Genomic DNA, 15,495 nt, shown 5'->3' on the forward strand with positions numbered 1-15,495 from the left:
CCAAGTCAACTGCGAGGGGTCTATTGCCGCCCCTAAAGCTCATCGCTGTTGCATATCTGCAGCCTTCTCCCGAAGCTTAGTTCGCCGAAGTTCCCGCTCGTCACTCGTCTCTGCCTGCCGCTTGAAATGACATGCCTCATTGACACCGGACCTTCTCATGAGGCACATACTTGCGAAATAAAGCACTTCGACCCCAAACACAGTAGTGGCTGGTGGTCTCCACGCTGGTGGAGACATGGATGGTTTCTTACAACTGAAGTTCTTGTGTAACACCTTGTGCGAATACATACGGCAGAGGATGGAGCTTTAAGAACCGTTGTGGAGCTTCGAATGGTATTTAGTAGAGCAGCTTCTAATATGCTCAAGTCCTCTTAAAACACTCAAGCATATTCTTAGTAGCGTGATAGATTACCACGCGAAATCAACGAATTTGAACAGATTCATCGGATGGGTGAGCGTTGTATCTGCACTCCATCAAAAGCCCTTACTAAAAACGAATTCCAATACCTGGATGAGCCGTGATAGAGATTCGTAATGTGAAATAGTCAGGTGTCACGCCAAATCATTTTCTTTGTTTGTTACCACCGTACATATTCTGGACGGTGTCGTTAATAAAGGTTGCTGAAGTCAGCCGCTGCCCTGTGTTCTTTCTCGTCCTTGCCTTTTGCGCTGTACATCTGCGACAAACATGTATCACCAACATGCCCCAGCTTTCAGTGTTGCGTGTTCTTTGCGTGTTTGATGCCAGAAAGTGGGTGAAATTATGAGTTTATTAGGCGCTATTTCGGGGCAAAATAAAGGAACCTCGGACAGGATGACCGTTCGTCGGCAAGGAAAAGCAGATTCTTTTTTGCTCATGCTTTCGCGCGCCCGCGCAGCCTGTCCGGCTATGTCGCTGGGGCTGCCGCGTGAAGACCTGCGCTCCGTCCAGGGTTGCCGCTGGAGCTGCCGTTGCAGGTTAAATAATACTGGATGCACTAATTTCCAGCTCAAGCATTGAGTTGAGGCCTATACGAAATGGTGATCAGTTCAGGCCAGAAGGCAGCTCGCTCCACCTCCCTGTTATCACATTATGCACCAGTGCCTGTTGCGGCGTGAACTTTTCTCACTTCCGCAGAGTATCTTGACAGAAACACTCGCAATGGCTGCCCAAAACGAAGGCGGGAGCTGTAGAGAACACAACTGATTAATTACGGAGGCCTCTGTTTCCGCTGTTATGTGTTCGTGGCTTTCCCTGCAGACGAATGGCTAAAGTGGAAGGCAAAAGTGGGTTGGTGCAGTCATCTTCCGTAAAGAGTTAATCTTCGAAAAACAAAGATTTCGCGGTGTGTGCGTCTCGGCCAGTACAAATGCGATGAAGGTCGCTCGACGAGAATGAACTTCGTGCCGGGAACGAATGAACTTTGGAAGGCTGCTCCTTTGAGATTGGCTCATCTTTCGTGTCGTATCACATACTTCCCCTAATGACTTCGCTTAGTACGGTCTGCGGACGGTATTCACGGGCTAGCATTCGGATGTTATGGGTTTATTAACAAAGTGTTAGCAGGTGACCCGACACGCTGAACTGACAAAGCGGGGCTGTGGTTAGCATGTGTTACTTCCCCAGTGTTCGTATTATGCGAAGTTATGAAACGGCAATTGACACAAAAAGCAGTCATACGGCGTTGTTCGACGTCTCTGTAACGTCTCCGCATTGCATTGTTTCTATTGACTGGACGGGCTGCGGTCCCCTAACCTCAAGGGGAGAGGAGAAATTACTTTAAGGAGGGGCGGGGCAACTGTCATTGTGGGTCTACAGGCTGTGCATAAATGTTACCCCGAAAGCAGGTGTCCGGCGTCTGTGTCAATTCCTTCTTGCATTTCTGAGCAGACAAGACATTGTTGCCCTTAACTGCAGTTGCTGTGAATCGTCAATATAACAGGAGAGGAGGAATGACGCTATTGAGTGGCGGGATGATTGTCTCATGGGTGCAGATCCGGATGACTGACGTCAATGTGGCACTGGACGCCAGTGTTCTTCTTATGTCTGTGTCTCTTTTACGTTTGTGAGATGCGGGTGACGCGACACTGTTGCCCTGTACTAGACGGGTTGTGGACACTCATTTGCACATGAGCACAGAAATGGCCCTGGTGGGGGGAGCAGGAAGACCGTTTTTTGTTGGTGCAGGCTCCGAGGATGCGTATTAATGTGGCTGTCTCTGATCATGATGTGCACAGTTGTGTGAACAGGAAACTGGTTGCACACCCCGGCGTTGATATTCACAAAGTGATAACGTTGAAGTGTTCTCAGATGCATTTTTGTGCTGTTTCTGTTGCTCGGACAGATTGCACGCCGTTTAAAAAGTCCTGTCTGCTTTTCCAGCAGCCTGGCCTTTGCGTCTGCATTTTGTATGCCACATGCAATACGGTTGCGCAGCATGTTTCGGCTCTCAGCACAGGAAGCTCCAGTGCTTCAAGAGGCTAGTTTGCCGATCCCAGGCACAGGTGGCAATTGATAAAACGCGAAACCTTCCTTGTGACATACCTGGTTGGAAATGAACTGCCGTGTGGAAATACGGTGTTATTGTGTTTGGTGACCTTGCTGGTTTTTACGCAAGCCTTGGAAAGTGTGACGAAATACCCGACGTGAGAAGAAATGTTGAACGTTTCAATCTCCCTTGCGCGGAGCCTACAGCTCCATCTTAGAGAACATGATATAAGCATAAATTTGGACTTCCTAGGTGTTTCCAAGCACCTCCCAAAAGTCGCTTTTCTGGCGGACAGCTCGGGAACAGTTCGATGAGGACAGTGTTAGTTTTCTCGTGCAACTTCGCCAGGCGGCGCAACACCCCACATGAGTCGTTTTCCTGGCACCAAGGGCGCGATTTGAACCGGCCAGCTTTATCTCTTCCATAAAAAAGCCAGTGCCGCACCAGGGCAGAAAGCAACATCAGCTTTCCAAAGCATGGAAGGGCCAAAAAAGCTTCGCTTCTATAATACTTGCAATGGGGTGCAGATTTAACAGGCAAGTGGGTGGTGCCTAGACGTAAGAGTCTAGATAGTGTCATAAAACCAGCTGGAGAAAGCAAAGGTGGGAAGCATATAACGACTGCTTTTGTAAAAATTAACCGACTGATATAAAAAGCCAGCAACTGCAAGAAACAAATAAGCGAACATGGAAGATGGCATTGAAAGCATGTTGCGTGCACATTCATTCTTTTTTTTTTCAACACGGGCGGTGGTATCATTGCATGGTTTGGCCTGTAACGTATTTATTTCAAGGCGACCGCGTTACACGTTGTGTTGTGCGAAAATTTGACGTTGGCGGTGTTGAAGTAACTGCAATGTAACTGATGTTTTCAGTGATAGTGACTTCAAAATGCCGACGTAATATTCTTATGTACTAACACAAGTGGATACCAGCGACGATTACGACTTCTTCTAAAAGCATGAATATGATGTAATTACGATTTCGCTGCACCGTCAGCATTCAATAGGCAATAAATCTCACATGCCTGCTAGAGTTGATCGGTTTTCCTTCAGTTGCAGCAATGAACGCATTCGATAGCAAGTTAAAAAATAAAGCCAGGAAAACAAAGCAGAAACGGCAACCATTTACGTTGTCGATAAGCTGATGCAGAGCGATATGAGAACTCAGAACGATAGAGCGCGCTTATAGAGAATGGCACACCGAGCCGTGGCTGCGGTGGCGCTGCATTCGCGTCGCGGCAGACCTCGTCTCAAGAGCTTGTTTCAAGTGTAAGGGGTGGCGAACGTACCCGTCTCACGGTGTCTAAGCACGCCCCGTCACCGCTTGTGCGCGTTTTAAAATGGGGCGCAGAGCGAGATCAGGGCCGAGTAGTCGGCAAGAGAGGGTGGAATGTGAACTACGACGACAATACGCTGAAACTGGTGGACTCTAGTAGCCGTGCCAGGTAGCCAATGCGGATGCTAAACAGAGCAAACACGGACACTGAGAACTCAGAGAACTGCTGTCCCAGTGTGCGAGGGAGGTACGTGCGGCAAACGCCGGGCAATATCGGGCGCGTGAAACAGGGCTAAGGCGTGCGCGTAGAGCCGAGTCTGAAGTCCAGGACGGAGAGAGTTGAAATACTCCGACATTCCTAAATGTTTTGGAGTAACGTTGGAGTAGAAGGAGTACCCTAAAGGCACCTGTGGATTGGGCAATTGCTTGCACGAAATAGTATATTGCCCTTACACGGTTTTAAGAATCCCCGCACCCGCCTCAGTGGGTCTGCATGTAAAGCGCTGTGGTACTTAGCTCGACGTCAGATGTTGCATTCCTGGCCGCGGTGGCTGCTGATATAATAGACACGAGAAAGCGATAAATGGCAGCGTTGCGGAGCTCTTCACTCATCGTAAAGCTTATAAGGGGGACTAACTTTGTCAATAGCAGGAAAAAAATTTAGGAATTTAATAAAGGTACCATACGTTTTATGTAATTCGAATTTACCCTGGTCGCGGGCAAAAGAAATGGCTGCATGACGGTATCGAATGGTCACTGCTTTAGAATGCTGTACCTGGTAAGAGACGTCGCTTACGCGTTACTGATGTACTTGCAACGTCAGGCTTTTTAAACGTTTAAAATTTGAAGACTGGAAAAAGGAATGGCACGAAAATGTGACCGGGAGCATGCGAAAGGGATTTTTACGTCTGCAATATACCGCGGAGATGGGTGAGAGGGAATATGTATTAAATGAGTAGTATAAAGCTTATTGTAAGCGGACTATGCTACATGAATAATGCTGACCCAATCTCTGAAACACATTTATTATTGTAAAAAATAAGCTCCGGTTAAACGCCCGGCACGGTGGTGCAGTGGCCAAGGTGTTGCGCTGCTGAGCCGAAGGTCGCTGATTGTGTCCAGGTAGGGTTGGTCATTCTCGCGATGGATGCGAAAACCTGAAAACGCTGTTTGTCGAGATTTCGGCACACGTTGAACATACCCAGGTGGTCAAAATTATTTCGGAGCACGCCACCACGGCGCGCTTCAAGGCACAGATATGTTTGATGCAGTAAAGAACTAAACTTTATTTTTTAGCGGAAAAAAATAATTTGAAGTCAACGTGCCCGTTTTGTATGCTTGTACTGTCGAAAACAGATAGCATCTGTTGGGAAACGCTGAGACGAGCTCTGGACGTAGCATTTAGTGTGTATTCACTACGGAGCGAAGCACTCATATGGGCTATAAGTGTGGAAAAACTGCGTGGTTGAGACAAAACAATAAGAAAGGGACAGGACGGGCGCAGTCTGCACCCGTCTTGTCCCTTTCTTATTGTCCTGTCTCTCACGCGCCGTTTTTCCACCCTTAAAAATGCTATACCCACTATCCCAACAACACGCTGTAATAGGCTACTATGTGCGTGTCACCATTACGGCTACGTGCGTTCATCGAGTCAGCGGCTGACAAGGCAGGCTCACAATAGCTCACTGCTTAGTCTGCGACAACGGTCCTCAATTTATTACAGAGGGTACTCGTTCTCCCGCGCGTGCTTTTGTAGCGGCGTGTGGAGCACCGCGCACGGCGACGACTCATGTACAACCGAGCAAACAACTTTTCCTCGTTGGAAGTTCAAAGAGTATTGGTTGTTACAAATGATGGTCACAAAAGCAGATGTGTACAAACGAGGGTCCCAAGGTCGAGACTGCTCAGGGACAATCAAGAACCAGGTCCATTTCTGAAGTATATGAAAAAGTCCACCACGAATATTCGATGGCAACAAGTTACATTTGAGGTCATAGGTAAGCGAAAATGTTCCCCATTGTTTGTAGATTTTGTTGCAGCAGAAATGGAAGTGTTAGAACTACATGCCGTTCCGGATGCACAGACGTGCCTGCGACCACATGACGTATAATTTCAGGGGGGGGGGGTCATTATAAAAATTGCAGTGCCCAAACATTACTGCTATACCGGAAACTCGTCCGCCCTTATGGCGCGAAGCTTGTTTAAAGAGCTGTTTTGATTAGCTTGAGTCTAGACGGTCCTTTGAATAGCTAGTTTCCTTCTGACTATTGGGTCCTTTATAACCATATTTTCTATATCCTGTATAACGACATTTTCTATAGTTGTAGGCATTCAGTTACAGCAGGAAACCCTAAAATATGTCACATCACGGAATACGACAAAATGTCGTACATTTGTGCATCGTTTCGCCAGAACGTACTGCAGGAAAACCAACTTACAAAATGGTCTTCCACAAGGTGAAAAACGCGTCCCGTGGTCGGAATCCAGCCTCGGTCCCGCGCGTTATAAAGCCGACGTGTATCCGATTGCGCCATGGCAGCATGGTTGAAGACGTTTGAATTTTGGACGCTGACTTTGACTTACAGTGAACTAGAATGTTTTGATCCAGTGGCGCGAACGGGAGCGCTCTGCCGTGTTCGTGCTGAAGCAAAGCGCGTCTACCGCCGCCAGGGGCGCCACTGCGCCTTCTCCGAAAACGGTACCGCGGTTGAACGGGCCGTTGCTTGGGGCGCTCGCCAGGTATTGCCGCTGCCGTTTTTTAGTGTGGTACAGTAATTAACCTTTATGGCAGAAAGATGCTCACTTTTGTTGTCCCTGTACCTTTCTAGGAACGTTTTGTTGCTTATCAGACCCGTTTGAGCCATCGGGCAACGGCTACAAACAAAGTAGCGCTGTGTCGTCTGCTAGCGGTGCAGACGACACGAGGGGAGAGAGAGAGAGAAGAACTTTATTTATAGATCCGGCAAGATGTAGTCAGCGGCCACGCAGGGCTCGCACTACGACTCTAGTGTGATTCGAATAAAGTCTCTTGTCACACCGGGCCTTGGACTCGAGGGAGGGGGGTGCCTTGACAGGGGTATTTGGGTCCCGCTGCCGGTGAGTCCGGCGTGTGGTCTCCCGTTCTTCTCTGTCTTGCCAGAGCCTCCTCGAGTTGCTGGATCGCCCACTTTTGCTGGTGGTAATTGTCCGAGCGAATGCACCGCTCTAGTCCCTCCGGGAGCCGGTCTCCTGGCACCCCGGCTTTCGCCACGCAGTCTTCGGCTTCCTCGCCCCGTGCGGGATCGCCCGTGTTAGCAGTTCTTCCACACCTAGTGATGTGGCACAGAGTCGCGAGTTCACTGTCACATACACTGCACACAGCACTCACGAAAAGTTCGGGACACGCGTGCCTGGCCCACGCGGGAGTCAAAGCACACTTCACTTGCAGGTGTCTTAGGAGCACCGTCTCCGCTCGAGAGAGGTCTCGATGCGGGTTCGGGTACTCCCTCCTCGCCTCCCGATGTCTTCTGAGGATATCCCCGTAGTCCGTCAGGACGGCGCTCGTTGCTTCTTCGTCAGGATCCGCGGTGACTTGCGTTTCGCCGGCCCGGCACATGGTGAGCTCGCGGGCTGCAGCGTCTGCGTCGTCGTTGCGGTTTTCGACGTTTTCCAGCCGGCCCATGTGAGCCGGAAACCACTTGATGGTCGTTACGGGGCTGTGGGCTCGCGGATCCCGCGAGGCCCGTCCGAGTCTCACGATTCGTTCCGCTCCTTCCCATACCGTACTCCTTGCAAAATTCCTGATCGCCGTCTTTGAATCGCTCAGGATCGTCTTGACGCCGGGTGTCGCCAGCGCCAGGCCGATCGCCGCTTCCTAGGCTTGGCCCGGGGTCTTCGCCCTCACCGACGCGGCGTTGATCAGCTCGCCCGTGGACGATCTGACCACCGCTACGGTGAAAGCGTTCGCTGTAGTCGGGTACTTCGCCACGTCCACGTGGGCCGCGGCGTCGTCGTGTCTGTAGATCCTGGCCAGGGCTGTCGCCCTTGCTAGGCGCCTTTCCCTGTCCCTCTCCGGGTCTACGTTCTTCGGCATAGGGAACACGATGATTCCCCTCGCCTCCTCGTCTCCGAGCGGTATTCTGTCGCTCGTGTCGCTGTTCTCCCCTCCTTTGGGCGGGTTGATGCCAGCCATGTCGAGGATGCTCCTGCCGGTTCTCGTGCAGCTCAGCCGCACCAGTTGGGACATGCGTTGGGCCTCGCTGATCTCCGAGAGTGTATTGTGCACTCCCAGATCCAGCAAGGCCGACATCTTCGTCCCCGGGAGAAGTCCCAGGGCGCTCCTGTACGCTTTGCGTATATCTGCGTCGATCTTGCCCTCCTCCGATCTCGTCCATCGGTGGAAGGCTCCTGCGTATGCGACCTGGCTAACGACGAAGGTCTGCAGAAGGCGCAAGAGCCCTCGCTCGTTCATGCCGTTGTATCTCGACGACACTCGCTTAACCAAGCGGGTCGTTATTCCGATTTTCGTGATCATGTTTCTCAGCACCGTGGTGTTGGTTTGCACACCGTCCACGTGCATGCCGAGAATCTTGATGCCGGGGACGTGAGGGATGAGTTCGCCGTCTTCCGTTCGTAAGGCGATGTTCTTGGCCGCCTCTTGCGCCGCCGTCTTCCTGTATCGCCCCGGTGGCGGCAGCACCAGGAGCTGCGATTTTTGCGGTGAGCAGCGCAAGCCTGTGCTCGAAAGAGCGGACTCCACCGCTCTAACCGCCTCCTGAAGGTCCGATTCGATTTTCCCGTCGCTCCCTCCTGTCACCCAAATTGTGACATCGTCTGCGTATATGCAGTGACGGACGTCGGGGCCCAGCGCCTTCAGCCGTTTGGCGACCTCGATCATCACCGTGTTAAATAGGAACGGCGAGATCACTGAGCCCTGCGGTGTTCCTATGCTTCCGAGTCTTCTTTCCTCGAGCTTTCTGTCTCCCAGCGACAGTCTTGCCGTGCGATTCGACAAGAAAGCGCGGACGTAATTGTAAGATCTTTCGCCCAGGCCCAGACGAGAGAATTGCTTGAGGATTGCCGAGTGTTTGACGTTGTCAAAGGCCGCCTGAAGGTCTAGGCCCAGGATGGCTCGGTTGTCCTTGCCAGGGACGCCTCCCGGGGGGTCTAGTACCTCTCTCTGCAGAAGTAGCATGGCATCTTGCGTCCCCAACTTCGCTCTGAATCCGAGCATTGTGTCGGGGTAGTAGCCGTGCCTTTCCATGTAGTCGTTCCACCGGGCGTTGAGGACGTGCTCCAGGACCTTGCCCACGCAGGACGTGAGCGAGATCGGTCGCAGCCCCTCTATACCCGGTGGCTTGTTCGGCTTTGGCAGGAGAATTGTCTTGGACGGTCTCCATGCCTTGGGGAGAGTTCCGTTCCTCCAGCACTTGTTAAAATATATCGTGAGCTCCGTGATGGATTCGTCGTTGAGGTTTCGAAGGGTCTTGTTCGAAACACCGTCCGGGCCCGCCGCCGACTTGCCGTTGAGGGCTTGCGTCGCCCGACGTACCTCCCATTCTTCAATGTCCCGGTCCAAATGTGCGTTTGGAGGGCCATCGTAGTCCTCTTGTTGTTCCCTTTTCGTTTCCGGTAGGTATCTTTCGTTTAGCTGTTTATGCATTTCTTCTTCTCCTAGCCTCCTGGCCGTGGTGTGGAGAATTTGTGTCATGCGCGTGCTCTGGAACTCTCTGCCCTTGGTCTCGTCCATGAGCGTTTTCAGGAGTTTCCAGGGGCTGCTGCGGTGTAGTTGCCCGTCTATCTTACTGCACAGCGCAGACCATTGTAGGTTGCACAGTCGAGCGCTGTGTTTCTCTATCTCTCTCCCGAGCTCCGCGATGCGCTTGCGGAGCTTTTTGTTGTGTCGTTGTCGCTTCCACCGCATCTGTAGCGACCGTCTGGCTTCCAGGAGGTGCGCTAGACGCGAATCTATCGCTTCCACCTCCTCGTCCGATTCGATGGTCTTCGTCGTGTCCTCCGCGGCTTTCTGAAGGCTTTTGATCCATTCGTCGATGTTTCTTACGCGGCCCGGCTTGAACTGCCTGAAGGCGTCCCAGTCCACAATCTTGTGCTCCTTGTTGTTACCTCGTCGGCCCTTTTCGTGGGCCAGCGGGATTTCCACCTCTAGTATACAGTGGTCGCTGCCGAGGTTGTGGCCGGTGTTGTTCCACCTGGCCGCTCCTCCCTCGGGAACCAGTGCGAAAGCCAGGTCTGGGTTAGTGTCGCTTGCTACCGACGTGCCTACCCTCGACGGCTGCGTCGGGTTCGTTAGCAGGGTGAAGCCTGCATCCGCGGCGTCCGCAAGCAAGTCCCTGCCTTTGGCCGTCGTGCGTTTGTACCCTAGCTCCAGGTGGCTAGCGTTGAAGTCGCCGCACACCAGCGCTATGGCATTGCCCGGGCCGGCCATTTCTCTCTTGGCCAGCTCTTGCGTTGCTCTGATCTTCCCAAACAGAGACTTGAATTTCTGTTTGCGATCGTACGGGTTACTATATACGTTCGCCAGCAGAAAGGACGTCTTGGTCTTCCTGCTTTCTCTCCGGCGTGACGACCCTTTGCCCGTGAGGATTATCTCCGTTACGCAGGTCTCCATCGCCATGTTCTTGTCCCCAAGAAACTGTGGGTATTCCGTGTATGCTAGCCCCTTCTTGATGAGGGTGCATGCCCCTTGTGCTGCCCCTTCCCCGGCCGTCCGGTTGGAGGGGGGGCAGAAGTGCGATTTGTATCCCAGGAGCTTTGGTTCCTGCTCCATGTGGGTTTCCTGTAGTGCGATTATGTCTGGCCTCCTGTCCGGTTCCAGCAATCTGATGTGTTGCTGTAGGACCGCCCTGCGGCGTCGGAAGCCATTGGCGTTCCAATGCCATACTCTTATTGAGTTACGACGATCCATCGTTAGTGTTTGGGAGGACCTCGCGTATTTGACGCATCATGTTGTCGAATTGACACGTCGCCTGCTTTTGAAGCTGCTCAAACTGTTGAGCTATTTGCTGTTGCACCAGTTGGGTAACCTCTGGATGATTCTCTGCTCCATAGCGTCGAGATTTCTGTCCCATTTCTTGTAAATGATCTCCAGTCTTGCGATTCTGTTGTTTAGTCCAGCATAGCCTATCGGGCTCCGGGCTATTCTTATGCTGTGTGTGTTCTCCTCGGACTTTACCGATGACGACTCTCCGTCCTTTTCGCTTTCTTCAGGAATGATCTCCTCCTGAATGGCTGTTTCGTTTCCGTTCGCGGCCTGTTCTAGCTTCCCTCCGGAACTTCCGCCCTTTCTGGCTTTCTTTGGTCTTGGGCGCATAGGAGGTTCCTCCTCTGACCCGTCTGTGGAGTCTTCCTGAGTCTCCATGTCGCCGCTTTCATTGTCCAGCTCCCCCTTGCGGAGTTTGGCTATCAAGATGTCCTGTTTGTTGATGTGTTCTCGTTGTTGATGGATGGTACGCTGTAGGGCCTCTACAACGGCCTTGATCTCCTGTAGCTCTCTTTGGATCTTCGAGAGTTCCGTCTTTGTTTCTCGGGCTTCTTCTTTATTGCCCGCCACCTGGCTCTTTGCCATATTCTTGTTGTTTTTGCCTTCTGCCGGCACAGCTGCTGCCGGAGGAGTGCCTCCTCTCCCGCTGTCGGGTTCGGCTCTCTCCCTCCTGTCGCTCTTGGAAACCGAGCGTGGCCTATGTGCGATGCGTTGGCGGCGCTCGGTCGGGCAGACTCTCCGTCTGTTTATGGTCGAGGCCGGCCTTTCATTTTCTGCGTGTTTTACGTTTCCGTGATGTTCCCCTACAGAAGCAAGGGGTATATCTAATCGTCAGAAAAATAGTTATTGCGAGTACTGTCGAATAGAGGTTGGACAGGCGCCGGGTAGCCGCGATGTCAAAACGAAGGACGGACACCTATTCCTTTGCTCCGGGTTTTCACAGTGGTTACCCAGGTGCTTCCAAGGCGTCTTTGTTCGCCGCTCCAATGGACGATGAACTGCGCAAAAAGTGCGAACAAAATTGGGGAAGACTGGACAAACTCTTGACCATATCTTTAGCCGTCGGTGAGCGCCACTTTGAGCCCGAGTGCATAATGCGGCATTAAATCCGCGTAATAAACGGCTGTGAAGTGCGACTTGCACGCGGGAAGCTGTCACTGGCTCCAGGTGCTGTACCTACTATCCTGCCTACTGTGCGTCGAATTCTGTACGGAGCATGCAGGCGGAAGCCGCAAAGAAAAAGGCGGGCAAAAAAAAAAAAAGAGTTCCAGTTTCGGCAGTCAGCAAGAAGCCGCGACAAAGCTGAAGAGCCGAAAAAGATGAGGTGCGCCAGCCACACCACGAGGCTTTTCTCTCACCGCAGGGCTCGTCAAATGAAGGAGGCAAGTTCTGTGGAATGGGATGCTTTGACAATTAGCCATCTTCAAGAAGTCAAGCTTCCTTTAAAGCTCTGGTGCCGGCTAAATTTTGCCGACGATCGAAACGTTCTTTTCGCTACCACATCGATACGAAGAGAAGAAAAGCTAGAAGTTTTTCGCGAGAAATCCGTGCTCTTCTATCCACATGACGACAAAGTGTCGGCGCAAACATTTTTTCGTAGTGTGTTATGCGGAAGCGGTTAAATAGATTCCCCAGCTGTTGCGAACAGTGTGCTGCAAGAAGCTGACAGCAGTTCGGCCGGCCTGCAAAGGGCCGCCATGACGGCTACGGGGTTTAGTGATGTATTGCACGTGCTAACGCCGCATTCAGCCCTAAGTGCCTGGGGAAAGCTTCCTCTGAAGGTAATTTGTTCATTGCAAACTTTGCTGCTGAAAAAATCAGCCGAGTGCTACTGGACGCGAGAATACTGGGTATAATTTGCTTCTGTAGAGGCAAATTCACGAGTATGTTCATGCCGGGACTTTATTACAGTAAATACAAAAAAAGTAAATCCATTCGTAAAGAATTAAACATAGCAGTTGTCCGCCGGCAGCACATCGAACGCGTACGCTCGTATCGATCATCTGCGCAGGTAGCAGACGACACCAAACAACACGATTTATAGCCGTTTCCCTACCGCTCAAACGGGCAGATTTGCAACAAAACGTTCCTAGCAAGGTACGGGGATGCCAGACGCGAGTAGCTTTTTTTTTGTAAAGGTTAATTACTACCCAACATCGGAACAACGACAGCCATAACAACTGCAGATCGCCTGAAGTACAGCGACTGCCGCGGCGCGCCTTTCGAAGAGGGCGCAGCAGCGCCACCTGGTGTTTTCTACACAGAAGAGCACACCCCTTCCTCGCCGTTCGCGCCACTAGATCATTCTAGTTCACTATACTTTGACTCATGCTGCATGGTAGGAAGCTTCGCGTTTTAACCATCTTTCAGGGAACACAGGGGCTTTGGTTTTTTCTTTTTTGTAAAATCCATCCGATCAGCGGCGACGAGCGGCCCTCTGACCCGAGGAAGCTACCCATTCTTTGTGTTTATAGTTTTTTTATGTTTAATATTTCGTCTCAATAAACACTTTGCCGATGTACTATAATGCGCCTCACAGAAAAGGTTTGTCAGCACACGGGATGTTGGAATTTTTTGTCGTCCTTACTTCACTTTCTAATTTTTACTCGAAGTGTATTCTTTTTTCGAGATAAGTGGTAAGAACTTAATATTATTCTTAGGACAATGTTCAACTGTGATAAATATGCATGTAACCAAGTGGAACATTACATTGGATTTAGTTGCTGAAAATTCAGATAAGAAACGACTTTTGGGGCTGCCCTTGAGTTGGGACCGCGCCTCGAGCAAATCCGCGCCGACGCAAACAAGACTCGCGTAACGCTAAGCGTCGCAAAAGATGTTACAAATTATTGTGTCATCAGGGGTGGCTTAAACAGGCGGGCTAAAAAGGCTAAAAATGTACGTAAACAGTTTGTTACTGGGCGGGGCGCCTCCAGATCTTCATAGCAGAGGCGTTGGATGTAGAATTAGGGCAAATAATTGTGCTCCCCACACGTACTAATGGCGGCAGTGCTAATTGACGTGACTCCACGGTAGCAGCCGGCGGATGCGATAAAATGCTCTGGATGCAGAAGTAACGCGAGATTGAATATTATATTTCGTGGGTAGGCTGCTTTGCTCGCAAAAGCAACGACAGGATCAGACATCCACTGCACCGATCGGCCGTAACATACAGCGTGACTGGTTCAGTTGGGGAGACTCGCATTGAATGTAAACACTACTAAGAGGCTGTTTTCAGAAAGAGCGTGTCGAAGAAGATCGTATGCACTAGGCTGCATTCACGAGAGCCTTTCGTTGCGGGACCAAAACCTTTTACCTGGACGTCGCTAATCTACCGCAGCTAGGTCTCATTGTGCGCTGAGCATTTCAAACGGCCTCAAACTTGGACAATCTATATGTGCAGTTGCGGCCCGTGAGGCTCATCTGTCCTATGCGCTTTCAGGTCCCAGTCGCAGTTCATACCCCGCACTTTAGCGCATATTTTTACCCCCTTGCCTTCTACTTATTGCTGGGGACTCACTTCGTACCCGACAATTTGCCAGTCTTGGCCGGAAAGGGAAACTGTCACGCGTTTGAAGATGTTTAATGGCGGGGTAGCGCTAGAGCCATGTATTTCAGGCAAGCGGAAGAGCCTGCTGTAATGGCATGTACAGACAAATTTATCGTTTTCATCAAGAATAAAACGAAGTAGCTGTAGTTAAAAACGCCAAGAACACAAACAACTTTTTTGTTTTCCTTGGCAGGAGTTTTTCTGTTACACATAAATTATTCCCTTAGCCTACTCTTTCGAAATACGGAATTACATGTCATAACATATTTGATTTTTTTTATTTTTCTCTTATTCACAGCTTTTAAAGGTCTAGTTACAGCGCAAAAGCATCAAAGAATTGTCTGTTATAGCAAAGCACTGTTTTTAGGAAAGTGTTGCTTTCAGAGAAGTCAGTTTCTATTCCGATGACTTCCTTTACAGCAAGGGTTTACTGTACTTGTATTTGACGTTGACAATGATGAAAATAACAAACAGCTTACATGTAGGCAGAAATTTTCATGCGTGAAATTCTAAAATTTTATACAGCAGACTTTTCAATCGTCATTACCACGATTAATACGTCATAAAAGTGCCAAGTAAACCATTAAACACAAGTGCGCAATTACGGCGTAACAACATTGCGCAGAGTAAATTTCCAGAGCTTTCGGACATACTACTACACTCCCGACCGATTTCACGACCGGTTTTGTGTGTACTCCGAAGTTTTTCTGCGTAGTTACACTAGATACAGATGCGTTTGTTTCGGACTTGTACCGTGAAGGAGACTGTTTTTCCGTGTTGCATCATGCCATTATGCGTCAAACCTACCTACAAGATAAACAACATGTCACAACGAAGTACACAAAGGTCCTACAACCCATTGGAAAGTTACGTGCATTGTGAGTCGCAAAGCTTGAAGCATGGTAGGGGGAAACGCCGTGTCCACAGACTTTCCCTTTTACCCAAATTAAATTTGCACTTTTTGTCGAAAACATGCGAGCGTAGAGCTGTACTCTGAAAACGCATGACCCAGCTTTAAGAGATTAACTTAGGGTCAGCAGAGCGGGGCCCATTAAACGTATAAGACGACGCCAGGCGCTAGTGCACACACAAGAGGCGAAGGACGCGGCGCTTAATTTTCTTTGTACGCAAATGCGGCGACGTGTTTTTTGGCAAGTCGCTATGTCAGCACGCCCCCCTCGGGTGCACACTCACCAAGATAAAAACCGCTGCCAAATCGCC

This window comes from Haemaphysalis longicornis, unplaced genomic scaffold, assembly GCF_048455015.1.
Source record: "Haemaphysalis longicornis isolate Haplotype H1 unplaced genomic scaffold, Haemaphysalis longicornis Haplotype H1 scaffold_4, whole genome shotgun sequence".
Classification (NCBI taxonomy): domain Eukaryota; kingdom Metazoa; phylum Arthropoda; class Arachnida; order Ixodida; family Ixodidae; genus Haemaphysalis; species Haemaphysalis longicornis.